The sequence below is a fragment of the Bufo gargarizans genome, chromosome 2 (assembly GCF_014858855.1).
Source record: "Bufo gargarizans isolate SCDJY-AF-19 chromosome 2, ASM1485885v1, whole genome shotgun sequence".
Lineage (NCBI taxonomy): Eukaryota > Metazoa > Chordata > Amphibia > Anura > Bufonidae > Bufo > Bufo gargarizans.
This window is the reverse complement of record NC_058081.1, coordinates 114364293-114388022: the sequence shown is the minus strand read 5'-3', so window position 1 is coordinate 114388022 and position 23730 is coordinate 114364293.

The following is a 23730-nucleotide window of genomic DNA, read 5'->3' as shown; positions in this document are numbered from 1 at the left end:
GATTTTCATGCAGGACAATGCTCCATCACACGCGTCCAAGTACTCCACAGCGTGGCTGGCAAGAAAGGGTATAAAAGAAGAAAATCTAATGACATGGCCTCCTTGTTCACCTGATCTGAACCCCATTGAGAACCTGTGGTCCATCATCAAATGTGAGATTTACAAGGAGGGAAAACAGTACACCTCTCTGAACAGTGTCTGGGAGGCTGTGGTTGCTGCTGCACGCAATGTTGATGGTGAACAGATCAAAACACTGACAGAATCCATGGATGGCAGGCTTTTGAGTGTCCTTGCAAAGAAAGGTGGCTATATTGGTCACTGATTTGTTTTTGTTTTGTTTTTGAATGTCAGAAATGTATATTTGTGAATGTTGAGATGTTATATTGGTTTCACTGGTAAAAATAAATAATTGAAATGGGTATATATTTGTTTTTTGTTAAGTTGCCTAATAATTATGTACAGTAATAGTCACCTGCACACACAGATATCCCCCTAAAATAGCTAAAACTAAAAACAAACTAAAAACTACTTCCAAAAATATTCAGCTTTGATATTAATGAGTTTTTTGGGTTCATTGAGAACATGGTTGTTGTTCAATAATAAAATTAATCCTCGAAAATACAACTTGCCTAATAATTCTGCACTCCCTGTATATATATATATATATATATATATATATATCAAAAACTCCCTCCTGGGTAACTTCCCTTTTCCTTTGTTTGTTTTCTGCCATAGGGGCCTTCTCTCCTAGGATGTGAAAGGGCATAATGGACTTTGCCAGAGCATATTCACCAGTCTAGTTACCTTCTATTCGGGTTCTGATTTTCATGTTCCCACAGATCCAATAGATGTCACCAAGGGATTGCACCTGATTATGTGTCTCTTTTCCTGTCAGGTCACTATAGGTGGAACAGTACCCTATTGTGAAGTTCCCTAAGAACCTTTTCCCTTTCCCATAGTTTGTGTAGCAGGTGTAATGACATGAGGTTCTAGGGAATTAACAGGTGGACTTGTTGCCAGTCTGAAGTTTTGTACATATATTTTATCTGAAACTTCCCTTTTCTGCCTCTGGTTCCCCCTGCTATCCAAGCACCAAGAATATATGTACCTGCGTCCCCAGGACTGAGGTTTTCTATGTTTAGTGTAAGGTTCATGCTCGCCCCAGTCTTTGGTTTGGCTGAATGTTTCTGTGGGGGCTTCTTAGTGCGACCTGGATCGCATTTTGCACATATGGCACATGACTTGCAGTATCTGTCTGTCACTGAAGTTATCCCAGGGGCCACATAAAGTTTGTTGATCAAGTCATTCATCAATCCCTTAGATAGGTGTGTAACCCCATATGCCCACTGGACCACCGCTGGGTATAATGTCTGTGGGAGGCAGAGTCTCTTTCCTATACCCCAGATGCCGTCTTCCTGTGCATAAGGGGAGTAGGGGCCCATTGTGGAATTTGTATTCCTGCCTTCCAAGGCTAAATCTCCCTCTTGTGTAAGTGCAGGTTAAACATAGATATAAGATGAATAAGTATACAAAATACATAATTTCCCCCCTTTTGTAAATAATTTCAGGTATTGAAGTAATAGTGTACAGAAAAATCTATTTGCCTCCCCCATCAACACTACATGTGGCCTCCCACTTGGTCTGGGGTGATTCTCAGCTGCCCTCTAATATAGGGTGTGCTTGGGGACCACATACTTTATCATGTGGTAAGATAAAAGTGACAGGTGGCAGCCGAACCAGGGTGCATGTTCCAGAGGCCCCAAGAGGGATCCACTTGTAGGCTGTGACTCCACAGGCAAATGAAAGGTCATTAGTCATCTCCCATGCTACAACAAATTGACAGGAGTAATTTAAACCTGGTTCTATTATGGACCCGTTATTGTAACCCCTGCAGTCACCTTCACTGCCTAGAGGAAAGAACTAGTGTTCCCATGACTGGTTGTGGAGGGTTCTGACTAGCCCCTGCATACTGCCTCAGTCTCTTCTAAAAGTTCAAAGGAGACCTGGAAAGTGAACCCTAATTTTCCCAAATGAAGTTGTGGCACTTTTTTTTCTAGCTTACTTCTGTCCATCAAAATCCCACACCCGTACTGTTCAATCCTTCTGAGCAGTGGCATTTGCTTGCCACCAAGGGGCCTCTACCCACCCAGCTATGGGAAGGACCACTTCTGTGGAGTTATATTTTTGGTCATCCTGTCCCTCTCTCCTCTTTGAGGCAAACGGCCATCAAGACATATGGGCAAGTTCATAAAAAGTCAGAGGAATTGAAAGAAAAGGCATAGTCCTTGAGCTCACAGGGCTGTGGGTACAAATCCAGCAATTCCTAAGATTCAAGTTTCAATGCAATATTTGGTTATATTTAACCACGTCCCCTTTCAACATCTCATTAAGAGTCCATATTCTTGGCACCAAGATCAACAGTCACACAAGGGGAATGAGAGGCATCATCTCTTCCAGTTTCAATACTCAAAACGTTCTTGAAATGCCTGGACCCAAGCTGTTTACCTGTAGTGGCAGTTGTGAAGAATACTTGGAAGGGTTAATTAAATTGGGGGTCGAGGCTTTTCCTGGCATGTCTCCTCAGGACCACCCAGTATCCTGGTTCCAAAGAGTGGCTCCCTTCATTACTATTTGGATCTTAGGTAGCTGTATGTAGTCCACCTGCATCTCTGAAACAGGTAATCGGGTCTCGTAGTGCTCTTCCTGGGTACTCGGGTAGGCTTACCAGGGTTATGCCTTGCACATTTAAGGCATACCTGCACAACTTTTTCTCAGCCGCATTCTGAAACCCTGTGTCAAGGAAGGTGTACAGAAAACTAGAAGACACAAAATGAAGATCCGACTGACTGGATCCAAAACGAAGGAACCAAAGGGAAAGCCCTGCAACAGACCTGGCTCTCTCCCAAACTGCTCAGCCTATGCAAAAATCTCAATGGTAGATGATCGCATATCCTCGTTCCTCGACTGTATAACACCTGAACACCCTATAATAGTGAGGGGACACGACCACCAGCTCCCTACACTTGATACGGAGGGAGTCAGGGTCACCTTGGATCCAGCAAACAGGAAAACACAAATGAATGAACAAAACTTATCTGTAGAAGACTCAGTAGTAGCATCCAGCATGCACACACGCCAGGAAGTTGTATAAACCGCAAAGTGATGCAGTATGGGAAGGGATTTAAAGGGATGCAATCAGTGCAACTACATGACAGCTGAGAGAGGCTAACGAGATGAGAAAACGAAAGCAAAACAAAAGGAACCTCAAGCAGGAGGTTCTGAAGAACATCTGACAGAGCTTCTCAGATGTCTGGTGGTGACACCCTGGGGCAAACTAGTTCTGTAACTGAAGGTATGAAGTTATGGACCACTGACTGGGACAAGGCGGCCATCATGAAAAACAAACAACAGAGCAGACAGACCTTAGTGCGTATACGCCAGGACCCTCCTTCTCCTTGTATGGCACCTCCCTCTATCCATCCATACTTATGATGGGATGTCTGGTTCTAGAGGGTCTATAGCAGTTCTACTTCTATTGAGGGCATGACCGATGGGGCAGCCACCATCAAGGGGAGTAATGCTACCTTTCTGGCCGCCTGATCTGACAATGTATTCATCAGAGTTTCAGCGGGTCTGCTCTTTGGTGTATGCTGACACCTTCACCATGGCTGCCCTTTTATGTAATATCAGTCCAATAACTGTCGTACAACCTCAGCATTCTAAGTTTACCTACAGAGCTCAAGAAACTGCAGCTCTGCCAAATGGCTCCAAAGTCATGTGCTACACCAAATGCGTACCTGAAGTCCATATGGATGTTCACCTCTTTTCCATTACGCAGATTACACGTTACAGTGATGGCCTTCAGCTCCACATCTTGTGTCAAGCAACTAGAAGGGAGTGGTTTCTGTATCACTGCCTCACAAGTTTGGACTATGGCATACCCGGTGACAAATCTTCTTTGGTCTTTGTCCCATGATCTCGAGCCATCTCTAAAATACTCAGCAGAAAGATTATTGAGTGGTACACCAGGAATGTTTTCATACCTATCAATACAATCATATTTTTGTGTCATGTTACCTGGGCATTCCTCACTGAATAATTGGACAATTAGAGACTGGATGTCAACTTGTTCTTCGCTTTCTCCATGCCCCCCCCCCCCCCCTTTTTTTCCAACTACACGAGCAGCAAGGTGGTTGGGTTCAGAATATTGCAACATTTAACTAGATTGGAGGGTAAGAGAAGTGAAACCTCATATCTGATGAATCTAACCTCGGAAAGGTGTCTGGGCTAGCTGTAGCCAGGTGTCTGGTTTGGTAAAATTTCAGACACCGCATGGAGCACTTGCAGCTTTTTAACAGGTTCAGCTGCAGACACAACTGTTCATGAACAAACGTAGATCCTATGGTTACAGGGTGCAGAACCACTGAGTACTACCCCAAATCTATTTGGAACACACGAGGTTCCACACAGACATAACAAGGAACCGACACAGCATTCAACGTAGAACAAACATAGAAACATCATCTGGGGACAGACACAAAGAAACATTTCCAATACATTAACACACACAATTTCCTTTAACTAACAAACAAAAGGTTTTCCTGGAGTTCCATACACATTATATGAAAACACATAAAACACACGTGATTATTAACTCTCTCTAAACACTCAGTGTCTTATCAATCATTCACATTTGGCCTTGTCTACAAACCTCACACACACAAACAATCAATTTATGACGACAACACTTCAGCTACACATTACATTATCCCTTTTTAGTCATAAGGTCACTCCACTCACAGCTACTTACCCCCACTGTCTCCCTTCATACAAGTATCCAGCTTTCCTGTAACTCAACAATCCATTCACACACAGATATTCAGGGAGAAAGAAACATATTAAAAACACAATTTCTGGCTAATAATGGACAAACAGGAACGTAAAACAGATACAATAATATAAAAAATTAAACAAAATGATTACAATGCCACGTGGACTTACTGATATATATAAGGGATATCACAAACTATATACAAACATCATCATTAAAATTACTTATTAGTTGGGTACAAATTTAAGAATACAGTTGTCTCTTTTTAATTCACATGGCACATTCCCCTTAAAAATAATTTGTAATTGGGAAATAAATAATCAGTCTCTACTCTGATTCTTCTTGTTTACAATCTATAGTAAACAAAATGAAGACAATTCATAGCCATCACTTCAAACCTCAGTTTAATTATTAAATTCACTATATATCCACCTTTCCTACTCTCTCTTGTACGGTTTGAGGTGGCACCAAGGGCAATCTATAGGATCTCGTCCATCCTCTCTTTCTCGCTCTTACACCTCCTCTATTAACTAGCCCGGGGGTTCCTCCACCTGATTATGAATGTTCAGTCTAATTACCTGAAGGTGTGGGGCTACCGGGTTAATATCTTTTAACCCTATGAGGTCTTTTGGGTATCCCCCTTAAACAACCTTCACTAATCCCCAACCTTTCTTATGGACACTAAACATTAACTCCACAAACACATTCAGGATATGACATGCTATTTTATCGAGTTCGTCAGGAGTATTCCCAAACTTTTACAGTTTGTCTATTTTCCCCGCTGCCACTTTCTTATGGCGCGTATCATTTTTCACGCTGCCACTTTCTTATGGTGCGTATTTTTTTATTTTTATCCCAACACACTCTCTTAAACCAGAGACAGTCGTACTACTTATCTTCTGGCAAAGGACTCTTTGTGTCACCCTCAGTGACGGAGCCGGAAACAGCAGACAATATACACACAAATCAACCGGCAGATGACCCGTAATGACAGGTGAATTCAACCTAGACTCTGAGAAAGTACATTTACCTGTCTTTAGTGGCCTTCAACAGCCGACCAAGACTACAACCCCACCGAACCACACCATGGGGATACACAGGTAAGGAACAAAATTACACAATCTCTTACCGTGTTCGGAGGTGATAAGGCTCCGTCCCCGTCCATGGTTTAGATGGTGTCACGGTCCCTGTTGGTCACAACTCAGAGTCCCTGATTTGGATCTGATCAACGTCAGATTAAAGTGGTCATTTGCTTGGTGATGCCTTATATAGAACACACAACATAGGTTTACATAGGCAATGTACTATAGTACATTAGGCAGTTCATGATTGGCTGGTTCCATATAAGGTCGTCTTCTCCCAGGGTCCTTATCTTGTGTGCACATGGTGGGTCCCAGATGGAGGAGTCATCTTAGTTTCTGTAAGCTTCATTCGGGGGAGGAGAGGAAGAGCTGGCAACCATTTTGAGTAAGGAATGCATAGGCAAGTGAAATGAGCATTTTATAATTCCCTCACGGTCCCTCACAGAAGGTGTATCGCAGCCCTCAATCAGTATTTGGTGGAAGAAGGTATACAACAACAGCACCCCTCAATCAGTATTTTGTGGAAGAAGGTATATGGCACCCCTCAATCAGTATTTGGCAGAAACAGGTATATAGCACCCCTCAATCAGTATTTGGTGGAAACAGGTATATGGCACCCCTCAATCAGTATTTAGTGGAAGAAGGTATATGGCACCATTCAATTAGTATTTGGCGGAAACAGGTATATGGCACCCCTCAATCAGAATTGTGTGAAAGCATGTGTATTGCAGCCCTCAATCAGTATTTGGTAGAAGAATGTATATAGCAATAGCACCCATCAATCAGTATTTTTGGGAAGAAGGTATATAGCACCCCATAATCAGTATTTGGCGGAAACAGGTATATGGCACCCCTCAATCAGTATTTTGTGGAAGCAGGTGTATTGTAGCCCTCAATCAGTATTTGGTGGAAGAAAGTATATAGCAATAGCACCCCTCAATCAGTATTTTGTGGAAGAAGGTATATGGCATCCCTCAATCATTATTTGGTGGAAACAGGTTATAGCACCTTTCAATCAGTATTTGGCGGAGACAGGTATATGGCACCCCTCAAGCAGTATTTTGTGGAAGCAGGTGTATCGCATCCCTCAATCAGTATTTGGTGGAAGAGGGTATATAGCAATAGCACCCCTCAATCAGTATTTTGTAGAAGAAGGTATATGGCACCCTTCAATCAGTATTTGGCGGAAACAGGTATATAGCATACCTCAATCAGTATTTGGTAGAAATAGGTATATGGAACCCCTCAATCAGTATTTTGTGGAAGAAGGTATATAGCTATAGCACCTCTAAATCAGTATTTTATTGAAGAAGTTATATAGCACCCCTTAATCAGTATTTGGCAGAAACTGGTATATAGCACCCCTCAATCAGTATTTGGGGGGAACAGTTATATAGCATCCCTCAATCAGGATTTTGTGGAAGAAGGTATATAGCACCCCTCAATTATTATTTGGCGGAAACAGGTATATGGCACCCCTCAATTAGTATTTAGTGGAAGCAGGTGTATCACAGCCCTCAATCAGTATTTGGTGGAAGAAGGTATACAGCAATAGCACCTCTTAATCAGTATTTAGTGTAAGAAGGTATATGCACCCCTCAATCAATATTTGGCGGAAACAGGTATATAGCACCCCTAAATCAGTATTTGGCAGAAACAGGTATATGGCACCCCTCAATCAGTGTTTTGTGGAAGAGGGTGTATCACAGCCATTAATCAGTATTTGGTGGAAGAAGGTATATAGCAATAGCAACCCTCAATCAGTATTTGGCTTAAACAGGTATATAACACCCCTCAATCAGTATTTGACGGAAACAGGTATAATCAGTATTTTGTGGAAGAAGGTATATAGCACCCCTCATCCAGTATTTGGCGGAAACAGGTATATGGCACCCCTCAATCAGTATTTTATGGAAGCAGTTGTATCGCAGCCCTTAATCAGTATTTGGTGGAAGAAGGTATATAGCAATAGAACCCCTCAATAAGTATTTTGTGGAAGAAGGTATATGGCACCTCTCAATCAGTATTAGGCGGAGACAGGTATATAGCACCCCTGAATCAGTATTTGGCGGAAACTGGTATATGACACCCCTCAATCTGGATTTTGTAGAAGAAGGTATATAACAGCCCTCAAGCAGTTTTTTTGGGGCAACAGGTATATCACACCCGTTGCAATTAGTTACTCCAATAGCGTTTTTCCCTCTATCTAGCTGCGTTATCGCAGCAGAACCGCACAAAACTGCTGCACAATACAAATACACTATAATATAATGTCTATGTTAAAAAGTATATTATAAGTACATCACACCCCTCTATATCACACCTATCAATTGCACACCTATGCCAGTCCTTAAAGAGACTTGTGGCCCTATTAGCTAGTGTTTGGTGTCCCTAACAGTCTGTCCCTGCTCCAAAATGAAACCTCTCCCTACACTGGCAAAACACAGAATGTAAAATGGCTGCCAGATCGGGTTCTGTTATAGTGTTGGGGGTGTATCCATGTGCTGAAACATCTCAATTGGCTGTCCTGTCCCACCTGATGTAGGTGTCATTGCTCAAAGTTCGGCGCTATGCAAAACAATATGGCGCGTGCGAATATCGCCATATGTTCACATATTCGGCGGATTGCGAACTTGCAAAGTTTGCCGTGAAACGACCGCTGAGCGAACCGCAAAGCAATCTCTAGTCACAGCCATATTACTCTTCATATGTAGATAAATGTGGAGGAGGATTGCGCTGCAGGAGAAAAATCTTCTTGTAAATATAAGTTCCTTATGGAAATCCTAAACCATTGGGATCACAGACCAACTTTGCAACCTTCACTGGTATGGAAATCTGTGGTATAGAAAACGCACTATGGTGTAGCGAGTTCAGACATCAAACGCACCATGTGAACAGGATATACTCACAAGATTCCAGATGGGTGAGTGCCCGTAGAGATCTAGACGATGTTTCCTATAGGGCTCTGCTAAAAAGAAAACACTATGGTGCAGTAGAAAAGGACACGGTGCACGCCTGCAGGACAAATGTACTTACAGAACTTCTCTGGAAAAATGCAAAAGAGATCCTGACAGAGTCTTCACAAGCGGCCGGGCAGATCGAACGGACAGAAGTCCAGAGACGTCAGCATAGGATTTTTCAATCGACCGATTGAATGCTCCCTTGCCTGGATGGTGACGAACCACAGCCTTCAGAACGCTCTCAATAGAGGAATCGCATGTATAATACACACCAAAGGGTCAGATGAAAAATATTTTTTAATATACTAGATAAAAACAAAAATTACAGCATGAACTGCATATGAAATATCTAAAAAGCCCGACCCGGGTTTCGCAATTGCATTGCGAAACCCGGGTCGGGCTTTTTAGATATTTCATATGCAGTTCATGCTGTAATTTTTGTTTTTATCTAGTATATTAAAAAATATTTTTCATCTGACCCTTTGGTGTGTATTATACATGCGATTCCTCTATTGAGAGCGTTCTGAAGGCTGTGGTTCGTCACCATCCAGGCAAGGGAGCATTCAATCGGTCGATTGAAAAATCCTATGCTGACGTCTCTGGACTTCTGTCCGTTCGATCTGCCCGGCCGCTTGTGAAGACTCTGTCAGGATCTCTTTTGCATTTTTCCAGAGAAGTTCTGTAAGTACATTTGTCCTGCAGGCGTGCACCGTGTCCTTTTCTACTGCACCATAGTGTTTTCTTTTTAGCAGAGCCCTATAGGAAACATCGTCTAGATCTCTACGGGCACTCACCCATCTGGAATCTTGTGAGTATATCCTGTTCACATGGTGCGTTTGATGTCTGAACTCGCTACACCATAGTGCGTTTTCTATACCACAGATTTCCATACCAGTGAAGGTTGCAAAGTTGGTCTGTGATCCCAATGGTTTAGGATTTCCATAAGGAACTTATATTTACAAGAAGATTTTTCTCCTGCAGCGCAATCCTCCTCCACATTTATCTACATAGCGGACTTTTCCCACATCGTCTTTTGGATTTGCAGCGCTAGAGAGAACAAGTATTTCAAACAGAGACTCATATCTTTTTATCTCTTATATTACTCTTCATACACAACTTGCCACAAAGCAGTTATAATGTACATTGGTACACAACACAGAAAACATAACATGGTCCAGTTAACCTCACTGGGTTAACAGTCCAATGTGCAAGTTTGGTTCAGACATATGGTTGACACCTGGGTGAAATTCAAGGGTGATGGAGGTTTAGCTCAACCTCCTTACACTCTTCCCAGCATCCCTGCCTATGCAGCCAGGAAAATCATTGGGACGGTGACGAGGGGGAAGAAGAATGGACAGGTAGGTATAGGACAACTCATCTATGGACAAGGCATATGCAAAGAAGCATTTCACTTTCTTGTAGCGATAAGATAAGGACTGTGCTGAAACCCAAAGCCCTGCAGTGTATTATATTTTATCTACCTGTGCCCTCTATTTCCTTTTGACTTCAGAAGAGTTAAAACATGATTTCATTTCACTATGCAGACAGAAAGTGCTCTTGTCAGCGGCGTCACCCTATGTGGGGGGCAGGCCTCTGTTTTTAGTTTTGAGTATTTGTTTTTTAATAGCGTGTGTCTTTTTTGGTATCGCTAATTATCTTCCTGTCTCCTGGAACCATTGCTGGGCCTATTCTCATTAACTGCAGTGACATTGTAAAGCACGCACCTTCCTGCTCCAGCCACTGGCTGTGTTATTAATCAAAAAGAACAAAGTGCTATCATCAGGAAATCTCATTATGTCTATTTACAGAGTGGAATGAAAGACTGAAATAAATTGTGCAGATAATCTACCCAGCACATGAACTCTACTGCTGCAGAGGACCATGTGGAGTTTATTGAAAAGGATTTAACACTTTATCTTAGAGAGGTTGGTAAAAGTAAAATTGTATTTTCTATACAGTGTATATTGGTACCTCTTGAAGATTAGCTTTTGATCAAAAGGGAAGCAAACCCAGGGTGACTTAATTAGGAATTAACATTTATAAATGGAACTTGAAGAGGTTTTTTTTTACATTTTAAAGGGGTTTTCTGGACTCCTGATTATTGATGACCTATCCTATAGTTTTTAGTCCCTTTAGGGGACATAAACATGCAAACTTCTGATAGCTCGTCCCATAGACTGAAATAGAATACTATGCAGTCTATGGGATTCTTCTGATGTAATGCCTTGGAAGTCGAGAATCGGGCATGGCTGATTCTCCTAGACAACCTGTTAGTGTATTACCCAGTGTAATACAATGCAATACAGATGTATTTTAATGCATTGCAGAGGGGATTAGACCCCCAAAAGTTAAAGTCCCAGAGTGTAACAGAAATAAAGTAAAAAAAAAGCAAAAAAAAGTGTTTTTAATAAAAATTTAAAAAACTATAGCTCTCAGACAATGAAGACACTAGAATATGATTGCTTTGCTTTAAAACTGCTATTATTGTGTTAAAGTGAAATAAATAAAAAAGCATACATATTAGGTATTGCCGCGTCCTTATCAACCTGCTCTATAAAAATTTCACATGACCTAACCACTCAACACCGTAAACATTTTTTAATAAAAACAGTGCCAAGAAAGCCATTTTTTGTCACCTAACATCACATAAAGTGCAAGCGATCAAAAAGACATATGCCTCCCAAAATAGTACCAATCAAACCAACACCTCATTCCACAAAAAATGAGACCCTACGCAAGACAATTGGCCAAAAAATAAAAAAGCTATGGCTCGCAGAAATAAGAAAAAGTATACATATTAGGCCACGCCTGTAAAGACCTGCTTTATAAAAATGTTACATGACCTAACCCCTCAAGTGAACGCTGTAAAAATAAATAAATAAAAACTGTGCCAAAACCAATTTTTGGGTCACCTTGCCCCATAAAGTGTAATAATGAATGATCAAAAAAATCATTTGTACCCAAAAATGGTACCAATAAAAACATCAACTCTTCCTGCAAAAAATTAGCCCCTGCACAAGACAATCAGCAGAAAAATGAAAAAAATATGGCGTTCAGAAAATGTAGACACAAAAACATATAATTTTTTTTAATACTTTATTATGTAAAACTGAAACAAACAAAGTAGACATATTTGATATCATTGCGTCCGCAACAATCTGCTCTATAAAAATAGAATGATCTAACCTGACAGATGATTGTTGTAAAAAATAAAAACGGTTTTGATTCCTTGCCTATAGAGCATTAGCAATTAAAAATAATATGTACCCCAAAATAGTACCAATAAACTGGCATCTTATCCCCTAGTTTCCAAAATGGGGTAACTTTTTGGGAGGTTCTACTGTAAGGGTGCATCAGTGGGGCTTCAAATGGGACATGGCATCTAAAAACCAGTCCAACAAAATCTGCTTTTCAAAAACCATACGGCACTCCTTTTCTTCTGCGCCCGACAGTTTACGACCACATGTGAGGTGTTTCTGTAAACCTCTAGCGATGAGCGGCAAAGGCAATATTCGTTTTCGCAATATTTCGTGAATTTTTTGCATAATATTTACAATAAATTCACAAATTCATGAATTCGTTATCTCGTCATTATTTTCGCAATTGTTCAAATCGGCACTAATGATGCGCATATTTTTTGCGCCATACATGCAACTTCACATTTTATCAGGTCTGAGTAGATATTACTGATTGGTGCACTAACTACTGTTGTGACATCACAGCACTATGTCTGTAAGAGAGGCGTTGTTAGGTTAAAATATTTGGGGCCTGGGCCCCTGATGTTTTGTCCCAGGCCCCGAGTGTACTGCCTGCCTGCTACATACAAATAGTTAAGGCTGCATGCAGCCTGTTGTTGTGGGAGGGGCCAGGTCCCCCTACTTAAACCCCCCTGCACAGCTTACCTTCACCGCGTCCGCCACCGCACTTCATGTGATCGTCACTTCCGGTAAGCACGCCACTTCCGGCAAGCACGCGCCCCGGGTAAGTATCGCCGCGTTCCCATGGTGGGCTCCGGTCTCCCGCCTGCCGGGCCATGTCCGTCCGCCGGCTCACTCCTCCACCCACATTCGGCCGCCGCGGGCACCCCTCCCTCCCCTCTCCGCCGTCCGGGGCCGCCCGTCCTCTCGCGAGAGGCAGGACGCATGCGCGGCACCACGGCACCCGCTCACGACCGCACGCGGGCCGCACGCGGGCCGCCGGGGGGGGGGGGGGGGGGGGGACACCGCCGGCCACAAGGTGTGTCATTTCGCGGCACTCCGACTGGACACTGCAGCCGCGCATTGGCGAGGCTTCAAAAAGGAGTCGGGTGGATTGTGGAGCTGTCTGGGGGGGAGGCTGGCTGTTGCCCATGGCGACCAGTCACGGCCCGGCGGTCATTCCAAATTCTGCTCATGGAGATTGGAGGCTGTGGTGTGGTTGGTTGCCGTGGGCGGAGGCATCTTTCCCTTTAGACGGTGTCACAGTTGTGTCCCTTCTCATATGCAAAAAAAATAAAATAAAAAAAAAATATAAAAAGGATCATGCCCCGGTGGGGGCGGAGGCATGCGGGCACTCAGTCCTCCCGCCCCGGTGGGGCTGCCACTGCTCAGCCGGGGGGCTCAGGCAGCCGCCACCCGCGCTGTCCAGCGGCCACATTCCGGTCTCTCATGTGGCCTGAGCCACGTCCTGCTCCAGGCCCAGCCTGGGATGGCCCCCTGGTCATGACCGACACTGGGTGGTCTGAGCCCTGGCACGCGGTGAATTGCCCGCCACAGGTGGCCAGATGGGCAATTCACGGGCCACATCCCCTCCACATCCCGCTGCCCCTTCAGGTCGCCGTGCCGGGCCGGCATGCCCACCCCCAGGCCCGCTCCTGCCAGGCCGGCACACGCCACGGTTCCGTCACACACGTCCAGGTCAGGTCAGGGGCGCTCCAGGTCATGCAGGCCCCGGCCTACCCACGGCCTCCCTGCGGGGCCCCTGGGGGCTCCGGCCTTGGTGCTCTCCATGTTCACATGTGTGTTCCTTTCCCAGGTGCCAGTAGCGTTCGTGGTTCCCGTCGTACCTTATTCCGACTTTCCCGACGTCAGGTTAGGTCCTGCAGGAAATCGCCGTCGGCCGCTCGCGGGAAAACTCATACCTGAGGGTTCAGGTAGGTAATCGGGGGCTGCTTCTGGCAGTCCCTCCTCCCGACATCCCGGGTTGCCTCCCAGGAGGCACACGGGGATGTGTTCTCGCTCTCAACCCGAGACGTTCAGGTGTCTCCTCTGTCCTGCTTAGCCTGAGGCGTTCAGGTGTCTTCTCTTTCCAGGTACCCTGAAACGTTCAGGTGTTCTTTCTGTCCATCTTGGCCTGAGGCGTTCAGGTGTCTTCTCTCTCCAGGTTCCCTGAAGCGTTCAGGGGCCTCTCGGTCCATCTTTGCCTGAGGCGTGCCGGTGGCTTCTCTGTATAGGTACCCTGAAGCGTTCATGGGTCTTCTCTGTCCATCTTTTCCCAAGGCGTCCAGGTGTCTGCTCCATCCAGGTACCCTGAAGCGTTCTGGTATCTTTTCTGTCCTTCCTTGCCTAAGGCACTTAGGTGTCTTCTCTGTCCAGCTACCCTGAAGCGTTCAGGTGTCTTCTCTGTCCATCCTTGCCTGAGGCATTCAGGTGTCTTCTCTGTCCAGATACCCTGAAGCGTTCAGGTGTCTTCTCTGTCCATCCTTGCCTGAGGCATTCAGGTGTCTTCTCTGTCCAGGTACCCTGAAGCGTTCAGGTGTCTTCTCGGTCCATCCTTGCCTGAGGCGTTCAGGTGTCTTCTCTGTCCAGGCACCCTGAAGCGTTCAGGTGTCTTCTCCGTCCAGGTACCCTCAGCGTTCTGGTATCTTCTCTGTCCTTCCTTGCCTGAGGCGTTCAGGTGTCTTCTCTGTCCAGGCACCCTGAAGCGTTCAGGTGTCTTCTTCGTCCAGGTACCCTGAAGCGGTCAGGTGTCTTCACTGTCCATCCTTGCCTGAGGCGTTCAGGTGTCTTCTCTGTCACGGTGTCCATGCGCACCCACAATAGTTCCAGTCTCGCGCGGCTTTTTTCTCATGTCACTCCCAACTTTCCAGTTCCCAGGTCCAGCCGGTTCGTTCCCGTCCATCCTCTGACGGTAAGACAAGGGTGTTGACCCAACGCTCCCAGGTACGTCATCTTTTACGTTCATCCACGACCTTTTTTAGTCGGGGTGCACGACCCCACGACCTCTCCAGCGGCCGTATTGTCGTCTTTAATTCCAGGTGTTGCAAGGTCTCTGCCATCGTTGAAGCCATGTCACAGGTCTCTGACGTCGACGACATGTTGTCCCTCCCGGGTACGTCAGTCTCCAGCCAAGGCGGCCCAGTTGCCCTCCGAAGATGGACGGTGCCGAGGCTCATTGCGGAATTGGCCAAGAGAGGCATCAGACACCCAGCGTCAGCCAGGAAGGCCGAGTTATACCGCCTGTTGATGACCCAGTCCAGCGCTCCTGAAGGGGAAGATCCACCTCCAGCCATCCAGCAGTCCCTGGTGCTGTTGCAGGCCTCCTTGGATTCCCTCATCTCGTCCGTTGCTGACATCAGGACCAGGGTGGTGGACTTGGAGTCCAGAACACCGGCATCTTCCCAGGCGGTGGTCCCCGTCTCCGATCCCCCTCTGTTGCAGCTTCCGGCTCCAGGTACGTTCCCGGCTGCTCCGGTGGTGGCTCCTGCGCACTTGGTACCCGACCACATCAGGAAGGACATCTTGGCGGGCAAGGACGTGAATCTCGCGTCCATCCTGATTGCGTCCCACGATGCCGCAGACAGCAAGACTTTTGACTGCGGGGAGGTCTCGGTGGTCCTTCGGGCCAAGGATGGGCGTCTTAACCGCAAGCTCTCTGTCATCGAGTTTGTTTTGGCCTTCGGCCTGTTTAGAGACGTGCTCTGCTCCGCTTTCCCGGCCCGCCGGGAGGAGCTGGACACGTATCTACACAGGGTCACTGGACTGGGGCACAAGTACGGCGGCACGGCTTTTTATGACTACCACCGCTCCTTCTCAGCCAAGGCCGCCGCCGCGCTTGCCCAGTTCCAGTTCTCCGTCAACTGGGCCACACTGGACATGGAGTTGTTCTGCCAGCATTTCGCCGGCCTCCGGGCCCCCGCTTGTTCGACCTGCCAGTCGATTTTCCATTCTACTGAGTGGTGTCCTCAAACGGCCACGGCCCAACCAGACAAGGCCATTCCTGGCCCCTCTGGGGTCTCCCGCAGTCCCTCCACCACCGATAAGCTGGGCAGACCCATCGTCTACCTTGGCAACAGCCAAGTTTGCAACAACTTTAACTTTGGTGCATGTGTGTTTAGCGGTTGCAGGGCCCTGCACATCTGCTCCATCTGCTTCAGGGCCCACCCCAGGTCCACATGTCCCAAGAAGGGGTACAAGCGCCTATGACTAGCCGACTGCGACATCGACCTCCTGGCTCTCCTGTTACGGGACCATCCGGTGCCAGGGTTCATGGACTTCCTGATCACTGGCCTCTGCTCCGGGTTTGACACAGGGTTGGTGGCACTACCCCATTCCACCTGGGAGTGCGACAACCTGCAGTCGGCCAGTTCAGATCCCACCGCTGTACAGGAACTCCTGAATTCGGAGGTGGAGAAAGGGTTCCTCCTGGGCCCCTTCAACCAGGTTCCTTTCTCTCGCTGGCGGATCAGTCCCATAGGCATCGTGGCCAAAAAAGATTCAAATAAAAAACGTTTGATTTATGATCTCTCCGCCCCCCATGATTCTGTCATCCCCAGCATCAATTCGCTCATCCCGTCGGAAGAATTTTCCATGACCTACGCGTCCATAGACGAGGCCATTGCCCTCATCCTTAGCGCCGGGAAAGGCGCCTGGTTGTCTAAAACTGACATTGCGGACGCCTTCAAACTGCTGCCCATTGCCCCTCACCTTTGGCAGTTCTATGGCATCAGGTGGGAAGGCAGGTTCTATTTTGCCAACAGGTTGACCTTCGGCTCAAAAAGCAGCCCGTGGTTATTCGACCAATTGGCGCAGGCCCTGCACTGGATCCTGATCCACCACGGCAGCGCCCCAGCGGTCATCCATTACCTGGACGACTTCCTCCTCATTGAACCTCCGCTAGGTCGACCATCAGGGCTGCTCTCACTCCTGGAGATCTTTGCCGCCCTTTCCATCCCAATTTCGCAGGGGAAGACCGCGGGGCCGGTCACTTCCATCACCTTCCTGGGCATTGTCCTGGACTCAGACAAAATGGAAGCCAGGCTTCCAGAGGCAAAGCTGTCCCAGATACGGGAAGTCGTGGCCAGGGCCATCACCTCGTCCCAGGTGACCAAGGTCGAGCTACAGTCCATCCTGGGTCGGCTGAACTTTGCCTTAAGGGTCATGCCCCAGGGCAGGGCTTTCATTTCCCGGCTGCTCTCGCTCCTTCCCTCAGCCTCCGAACCCAGCAGCATTGTCCACTTGGACAGGGCTGCCATGGCAGACTTACGCATGTGGGACAGCTTTCTGTTATCTTGGAACGGTGTCAGCCTGTTTGTCCCCTCATGGTCCCAGTCATCCACCAGGGTGTTTGCCGATGCCGCAGCATCCCGGGGTTTCGCGGCCATATTCGGGTCCCAGTGGCTGGCTGGCCCATGGCCTCCTCAGGTCACTTCCGACCCTCAGTCCCTCAGCTCATCACCATTCCTGGAATGTTACCCCATCGTGGCGGCCGCTTCTGTCTGGGGTCACCTCTGGGCGAATTCCAGCGTCATGTTTGTGTCTGACAGCCAGGACCTCGTGGACATCATCTCCAAAGGCCGAGCTAGGTCGGCCAGGGTCATGTCCCTGTTGCACAAACTGGTGTGGCTGGCCATGACCCATAACTTTCATTTTTCATGTTCCCATATCCCAGGTACCAGCAACACGGCGGCCGATGCCTTATCGAGGTTCAATTTTCACACCTTCTTTCAGGTATGTCCAGAAGCAGACCGGACCGGGGCCCGAATTCCCGGTTTCAGCGACCTGATGTTGGACTAAGGTCTCTGCTGGCAACCGCCGAGGACCTCAGGCACCGATCCCTTTCGGTCAACACGGCTCGCAACTACGGCACTGGTTGGAACCACTTCCAGGCGTTTTCCAGGGTCCATCCCCAACAGGGGATGTCCTTCATTGCGTACATCATGGCTTTCATGGCCCATTGCCATGTCAACCTCAAGCTGGCACCCAGCACCATACGTTTGTACCTGGCCGGGGCGCAGCACTTCTTAGCCCTTCAGAACCCAGAAGTACGCGCAGCGTTCACATCCCAAGCCGTCAAGGCCACGCTCAGAGGCATTGAGAAAAACAGTAAAGACTCCAACCCGTCCCGTCGGCCGGTCTCCGGTGAGCTGTTTAGGCAGCTGTCTGCAGCCCTAGATGGCAATCCTTTTGGCCATTTCACTAGCCTGGTCATCAAAGCCGCGATGTACCTAAGCTTCTACGGCTTCCTTCGTCCAGGAGAATTTTCAGTTCCTTCCCGGAAAACGGTCTTCCTGAAAAAGAAACAGCTGTCCTGGAGCCAGGATCATCTGGTACTAAGCCTGCCTTCCACCAAGACGTCCCAGACCGGTCCTCCCGTACTGATCCGTTTCTTCAAGTCCGGGAACGCCTGGTGTCCGGTGGTGGTACTCCAACATCTCCTGGGTCACACACCATCTCCAGATCCAGAGTCTCCGTTGCTGCCATTCCAGGGGAAACCCCTTTCCACGCCACAGTTTGTCTCCCACATCAGATCCCTGGTCGCAGGGTTGGGGGTGGACCCCAAAACCATATCAGGACATTCATTCCGCATCGGAGCAGCTTCAGCGGCTTCCAAGCACGGGACGCCTCCGCACGTCATCCGTCACATGGGTAGGTGGAGATCTGCCTGTTTTTCTCGATACATCCCGGATCCGCTGACTGAAACCCGACAGGTATTCCGTTCCTTGGCTTTGTAACCCTGTTCCACACGCATTAAACAGCAGCACTTCTCCTACCTGGTGTCTCTTTGGCCCTCTTTTAGGCAGGCCCACGTCCCGTGGCTCCAGGCACACACCAGCCACTGTCTAGCCCCCTCCCGTCACCTTACTGACCGTGGCCGCGGCCACAAATAGTTAAGGCTGCATGCAGCCTGTTGTTGTGGGAGGGGCCAGGTCCCCCTACTTAAACCCCCCTGCACAGCTTACCTTCACCGCGTCCGCCACCGCACTTCACCCACCCTTTCCCTCCCTTTTCTTCCACTCTCCCTAGGGTTGGCCCTCTTTTAGGCAGGCCCACGTCCCGTGGCTCCAGGCACACACCAGCCACTGTCTAGCCCCCTCCCGTCACCTTACTGACCGTGGCCGCGGCCACAATTGAATCTAATGCCCTGCAAGAGCTGAAGGACCTGTGATGACATGACAGGTCATGTGATCAGTGCTAAATGCAGTAGCTGAAAAGGACCTGCAATGATGTCATCGTCATGTGACCAGTGCAGGAGAGGACGGCTCAGCAATGAAGAGACGTCCTGGGAAAAAGCTGTGTTGAGGTCTGCTACATGAGGAGAGGTAAGTGAAGGGATAGATTACTCAGTGTGAGAGGCAGAGCAATGTTGGGAGGCGTAGTTATTTAACTGGTACTGTATGTTAGGGCTGAAGGGAGGGAAGTTAATTACATGGGACAGTGGGGTGGAGTGATGTTATTTACATGGGACTGAAAGTTGAGGGAGTGATGTTATTTACATGGGAATGCATGTTGGAGGTGGCTGGGGCCGGGTGATGTTATTTACATGGGACTATATGTTAAAGTTGGCTTTGGGAGGGAGTGATATTATTTACATGGGACTGAATGTTGAGGGGGTAATGTGATTTATATGGGACTGCATGTTGCAGGTCACTGGGGAGGGGGTTATATTATTTACATGGGACTGTATGTTGAAAGTGACTGGGGGAGGAAGTGATGTTATTTACATGGGACTGAATATTGAGGGGGTGATGTTATTTACATGGGACTGTATGTTGAAGGAGGCTGGGGTGGAGGTTATGTTATTTACATAAGACTGTATGTTGAGGGTGACTAGGGAGGGGGAAATGTTATTTACGTAGGACTGTATATTGAGGGGGACAGGAGAGATAGTGTGATGTTATTTACATGGGACTGTATTTTAGAGGGGGCTGTAGATAGAAAGGGATATTATTTACATGGGACTTTATATTGGAGGGGGCTGGAGAGATGGTGTGATGGTATTTACATGGCACTATATGGCCGAGAAGGGAAATAATGTTATTCACATGGTGGAGGGGCTGAGGAATTATAATTTTTGAGGATAGTAAACGGAGGAATATAACTACAGGGGGCACTATAAATACTGGGAGGGCTTCAGGGCAAGCATTATAACAGTAGGGGGCGATATAAATACTGGGGCACTTCAGGGTGAGCATTATAAGAGTAGGGGGCATTATAAATACTGGGGGCACTGTAGCGGCCTTTTAAATTTAGGAGACATTAGGTGTTCCTATTACTACTGGGGGCTCTATAGGAGGAACTTATAGATCCACATTATTTCTACTAAGAGCACTGTGGGAGTCTTATTACTACTATGGGGTCAGTAGATAGCTTTATTACCACTGGGGGAACAATAGAGGGGCCTTATTTCTACTAGGGGCTCTGTAGGGCATTATTAATACTGGAGGGCTCTTCAACTAATGGGGACACTCTTGGGGAGCACTATCACTGTTGGGGGCACTGTAGGGGGCAATATTACTAATGAGGGCATTCTAAAAGGGAATTACTATTGGTGGGACTATGAGGAGCACTATTACTATGGGGGGCACTCATTTTTCTTCAGGATAGTATTTGGGGGTACAGAAAAATGAGGAAGCTAAGATGTCTGTGTGTCGCACTCTGTAGAGATGAGGCGCGGCTGAGAGAAGTTGTCTGGACGAAATGGAGAAGATGATGACAGAGAAGATCTACATCAGAGGAGACTTCACCTGGGAGGAACTGGATGTGAGAGGTACGTGCTGCTGTATAGAATTGGGCCATATGCATTGGGGCTTTGACTTTGGATCTTTTGAGACCCTAGCAATGCCCCTGATCTGTAGCATGTATGTATGGACAGCAGAGAAACAGTAATTCCTATCACACTACCTAACACCCTGCACTGGAATCAGCTACACTATATCACTATCTAACCTACACTGACTATCTCACACTAACTACCTGTATTATATATATAAGCTAACTAACTAGCTAATATAATTGGATAAGGAATATGATCCAGATGAAAGCACAGAGCACGGCAATGCCACTGCTCTCTCTCAGAACTGCAAAAAAACAGCAGAAAATGGCTGCTGGGGAGTTTCTTATATAGTAAAGGGGTAGGCAACTTTCCTATTGGTTGCTAGGGATGTTGCTAAGCTCTGACAAAGATATTGCAGCCTTCTCATTGGCCCACAAGCAATAAGGGAGGTTACTGATGAAAAAAAACTAGAATATTCGCAATTACGAATATATAGCACTATATTCTACATCTTCGCAAATTCTCGAAGTGCCAATATTCACGATAAAAATTTGTGATTAGAATATTCGTGATCAACAATATAAACCGCAGAATCAGGGTAATAAGTATAGAGTTTTGTTTGGCTGTTAACCCTCGATGTGTTAAATAAAAAAATTGATTAAAATTGAAAATCTGCCAAAAAAGTAAAATTTAGAAATGGCATCTCCATTTTACTTTAAACTTGTGGAACACCTAAAGGGTTAACAAAGTTTGTAAAATCAGTTTTGAGTAACTTGAGGGGTGTAGTTTCTACAATGGGGTCATTTATGGGGGGTTTCCACTATGTAAGCCCCACAAAGTAACTTCAGACCTGAACTGGTCCTTAAAAAGTAGGATTTGGAAATTTTCTTTAAAAAAAATATTAAGAATTGCTTCTAAAATTCTAAGCCTTCTAACGTAGTAAAAAAATAAAATGACATTTACAAAATGATGGCAACATAAAGTAGACATATGGGGAATGTCAAGTAATATTTTATGAGGTATCACTTTCTGTTTTAAAGGCAGAGAAATAGAAATTGTGAAAAATTTTCAAGATTTTTGGTAAATTTGGGATTTTTTCATAAATAAATGTGAAGTATATTGACTCAAATTTATGACTGTCATGAAGTACAACATGTCACGAGTAAACAGTCTCAAAATTTCTTGGATAAATAAAAGTGTTCCAAAATTATTACCACATAAAGTGACACATGTCAGAATTGGAAAAAATGGCCCTGGCAGGAGGGCGAAAACTGCCAGGTTACTGCAGCCCAGCTCTCAGTCACTTGAATTAGGGCCCTTGCACACGACCGTATACCCTCCGAGACTCATATGATCTTATGACTGAGGGACAATAGTCCCGGGGGTGGCCCGACGTGCACAGCATCATTGTAATCTATGATGCTGTGTACTGCCGTACGCACAATCAATGCCGCTCCGGGACATAAGGTCCCGCTCACGTACTGCATGTCTCGGAGGGCATATGGTCGTGTGCAAGGGCCTTTACACTACAGTAACCCAGCACGACCTTTACAGTTGCTGTGTGAATGGAGTCTGAAGCACAGCTCAAAGGGCTAGTTCCAGCTTCAGAGGCTACAGGATCCAGCTTACCAGTGGGGGTGCGGGGTGTCAATCCCCCACGATTGTATATTGATGACCTATCTTCTGGATAGGTCATTAAAATCAGGAGCCTAGAAAACCCCTTTAATCATTATAAATAAGATGTGACACAACTATTTTATACTCTATGGAGAAGTTTTGACGCCCTGCTTCAAAAAGTTGTTTTTGGCTTTGTGACTCTATACTCTTATTTCCACAAAACACTTGTGCCATTTTGCATTTTTTACACTAACTGGTTTTGAAAAGTTGGTAGGAAAGTGAATGCAGTCAAAGACTGTCTAAATCTTCAGTAAGGGCTCTTTCACACGAGCAGATGCCGTGCGTGGAATCAAGTGTTAGAAACAAGTTTTAGGGTCCATTCAGGCGTCTGTAAGTGTTTTGCTGTCCACAAATTGCAGATCTGCAAAAGACGGAAACAGGCTGTGTGTGTTCCACATTTTTCTATGATAGAAATGCCTATTCTTATCCGCGATTACTGACAAGCTCTATCTTTTTTGCGTGGCACAGGACGGAACTACGGATACGGACATCTTTTGCAGCCCCTTTAAAATTAATGGGTCCACAGGTTAGCTCCATAGGCTTCCACAAGTTTGTACAAATCAGAGCTTGCATTGAGCTATAATACAGTAAGGCTGGGTGTACACATTCAGGTTTTCTGAACCAGTTTTTTAAGGAAAAACCAGGAATGGATCAATTTGTAGTATCTGTTCTGTATACTTACTCTCTCTTTATGACCTACACCTGATACTAGCTTAAAAAACTGCATCAGAAAACCTGAATTTGGAAACCCATTCTAATGTGTATGAGACCAAGTAACCACGTGACTAACCCACTCAAGGATCGGGACAAATTTAGCTTTAGAAATTTGCTGCCTGATTTGGCCTTTTGGTTCGCCTGGCATTCGTTTTGCGGCAAACTTTACGCGTTCGCGATTCGATGAACATGCGAACATATGGCGATGTCTGCTGGCCCCATATTCTTTAGCATTATGTCGAACTTTGACCCCTGACACATCCATCAGGTGGGACAGGACAGCCAATTGAGACGTTTCAGCACATGGACACACCACCACCCTATAATAGAACCCGATCTGGCAGCCATTTTACATTCTGTGTTTTGCCAGTGTAAGGAGAGGTTGCTTTGTGGAGCAGGGACAGGCTGTTAGGGACACCAAACCCTAGCTAATAGGGCCACAAAAGTCCTTTTAAGGACTGGTATAGGTGTGCTATCGATATGCGTGATATAC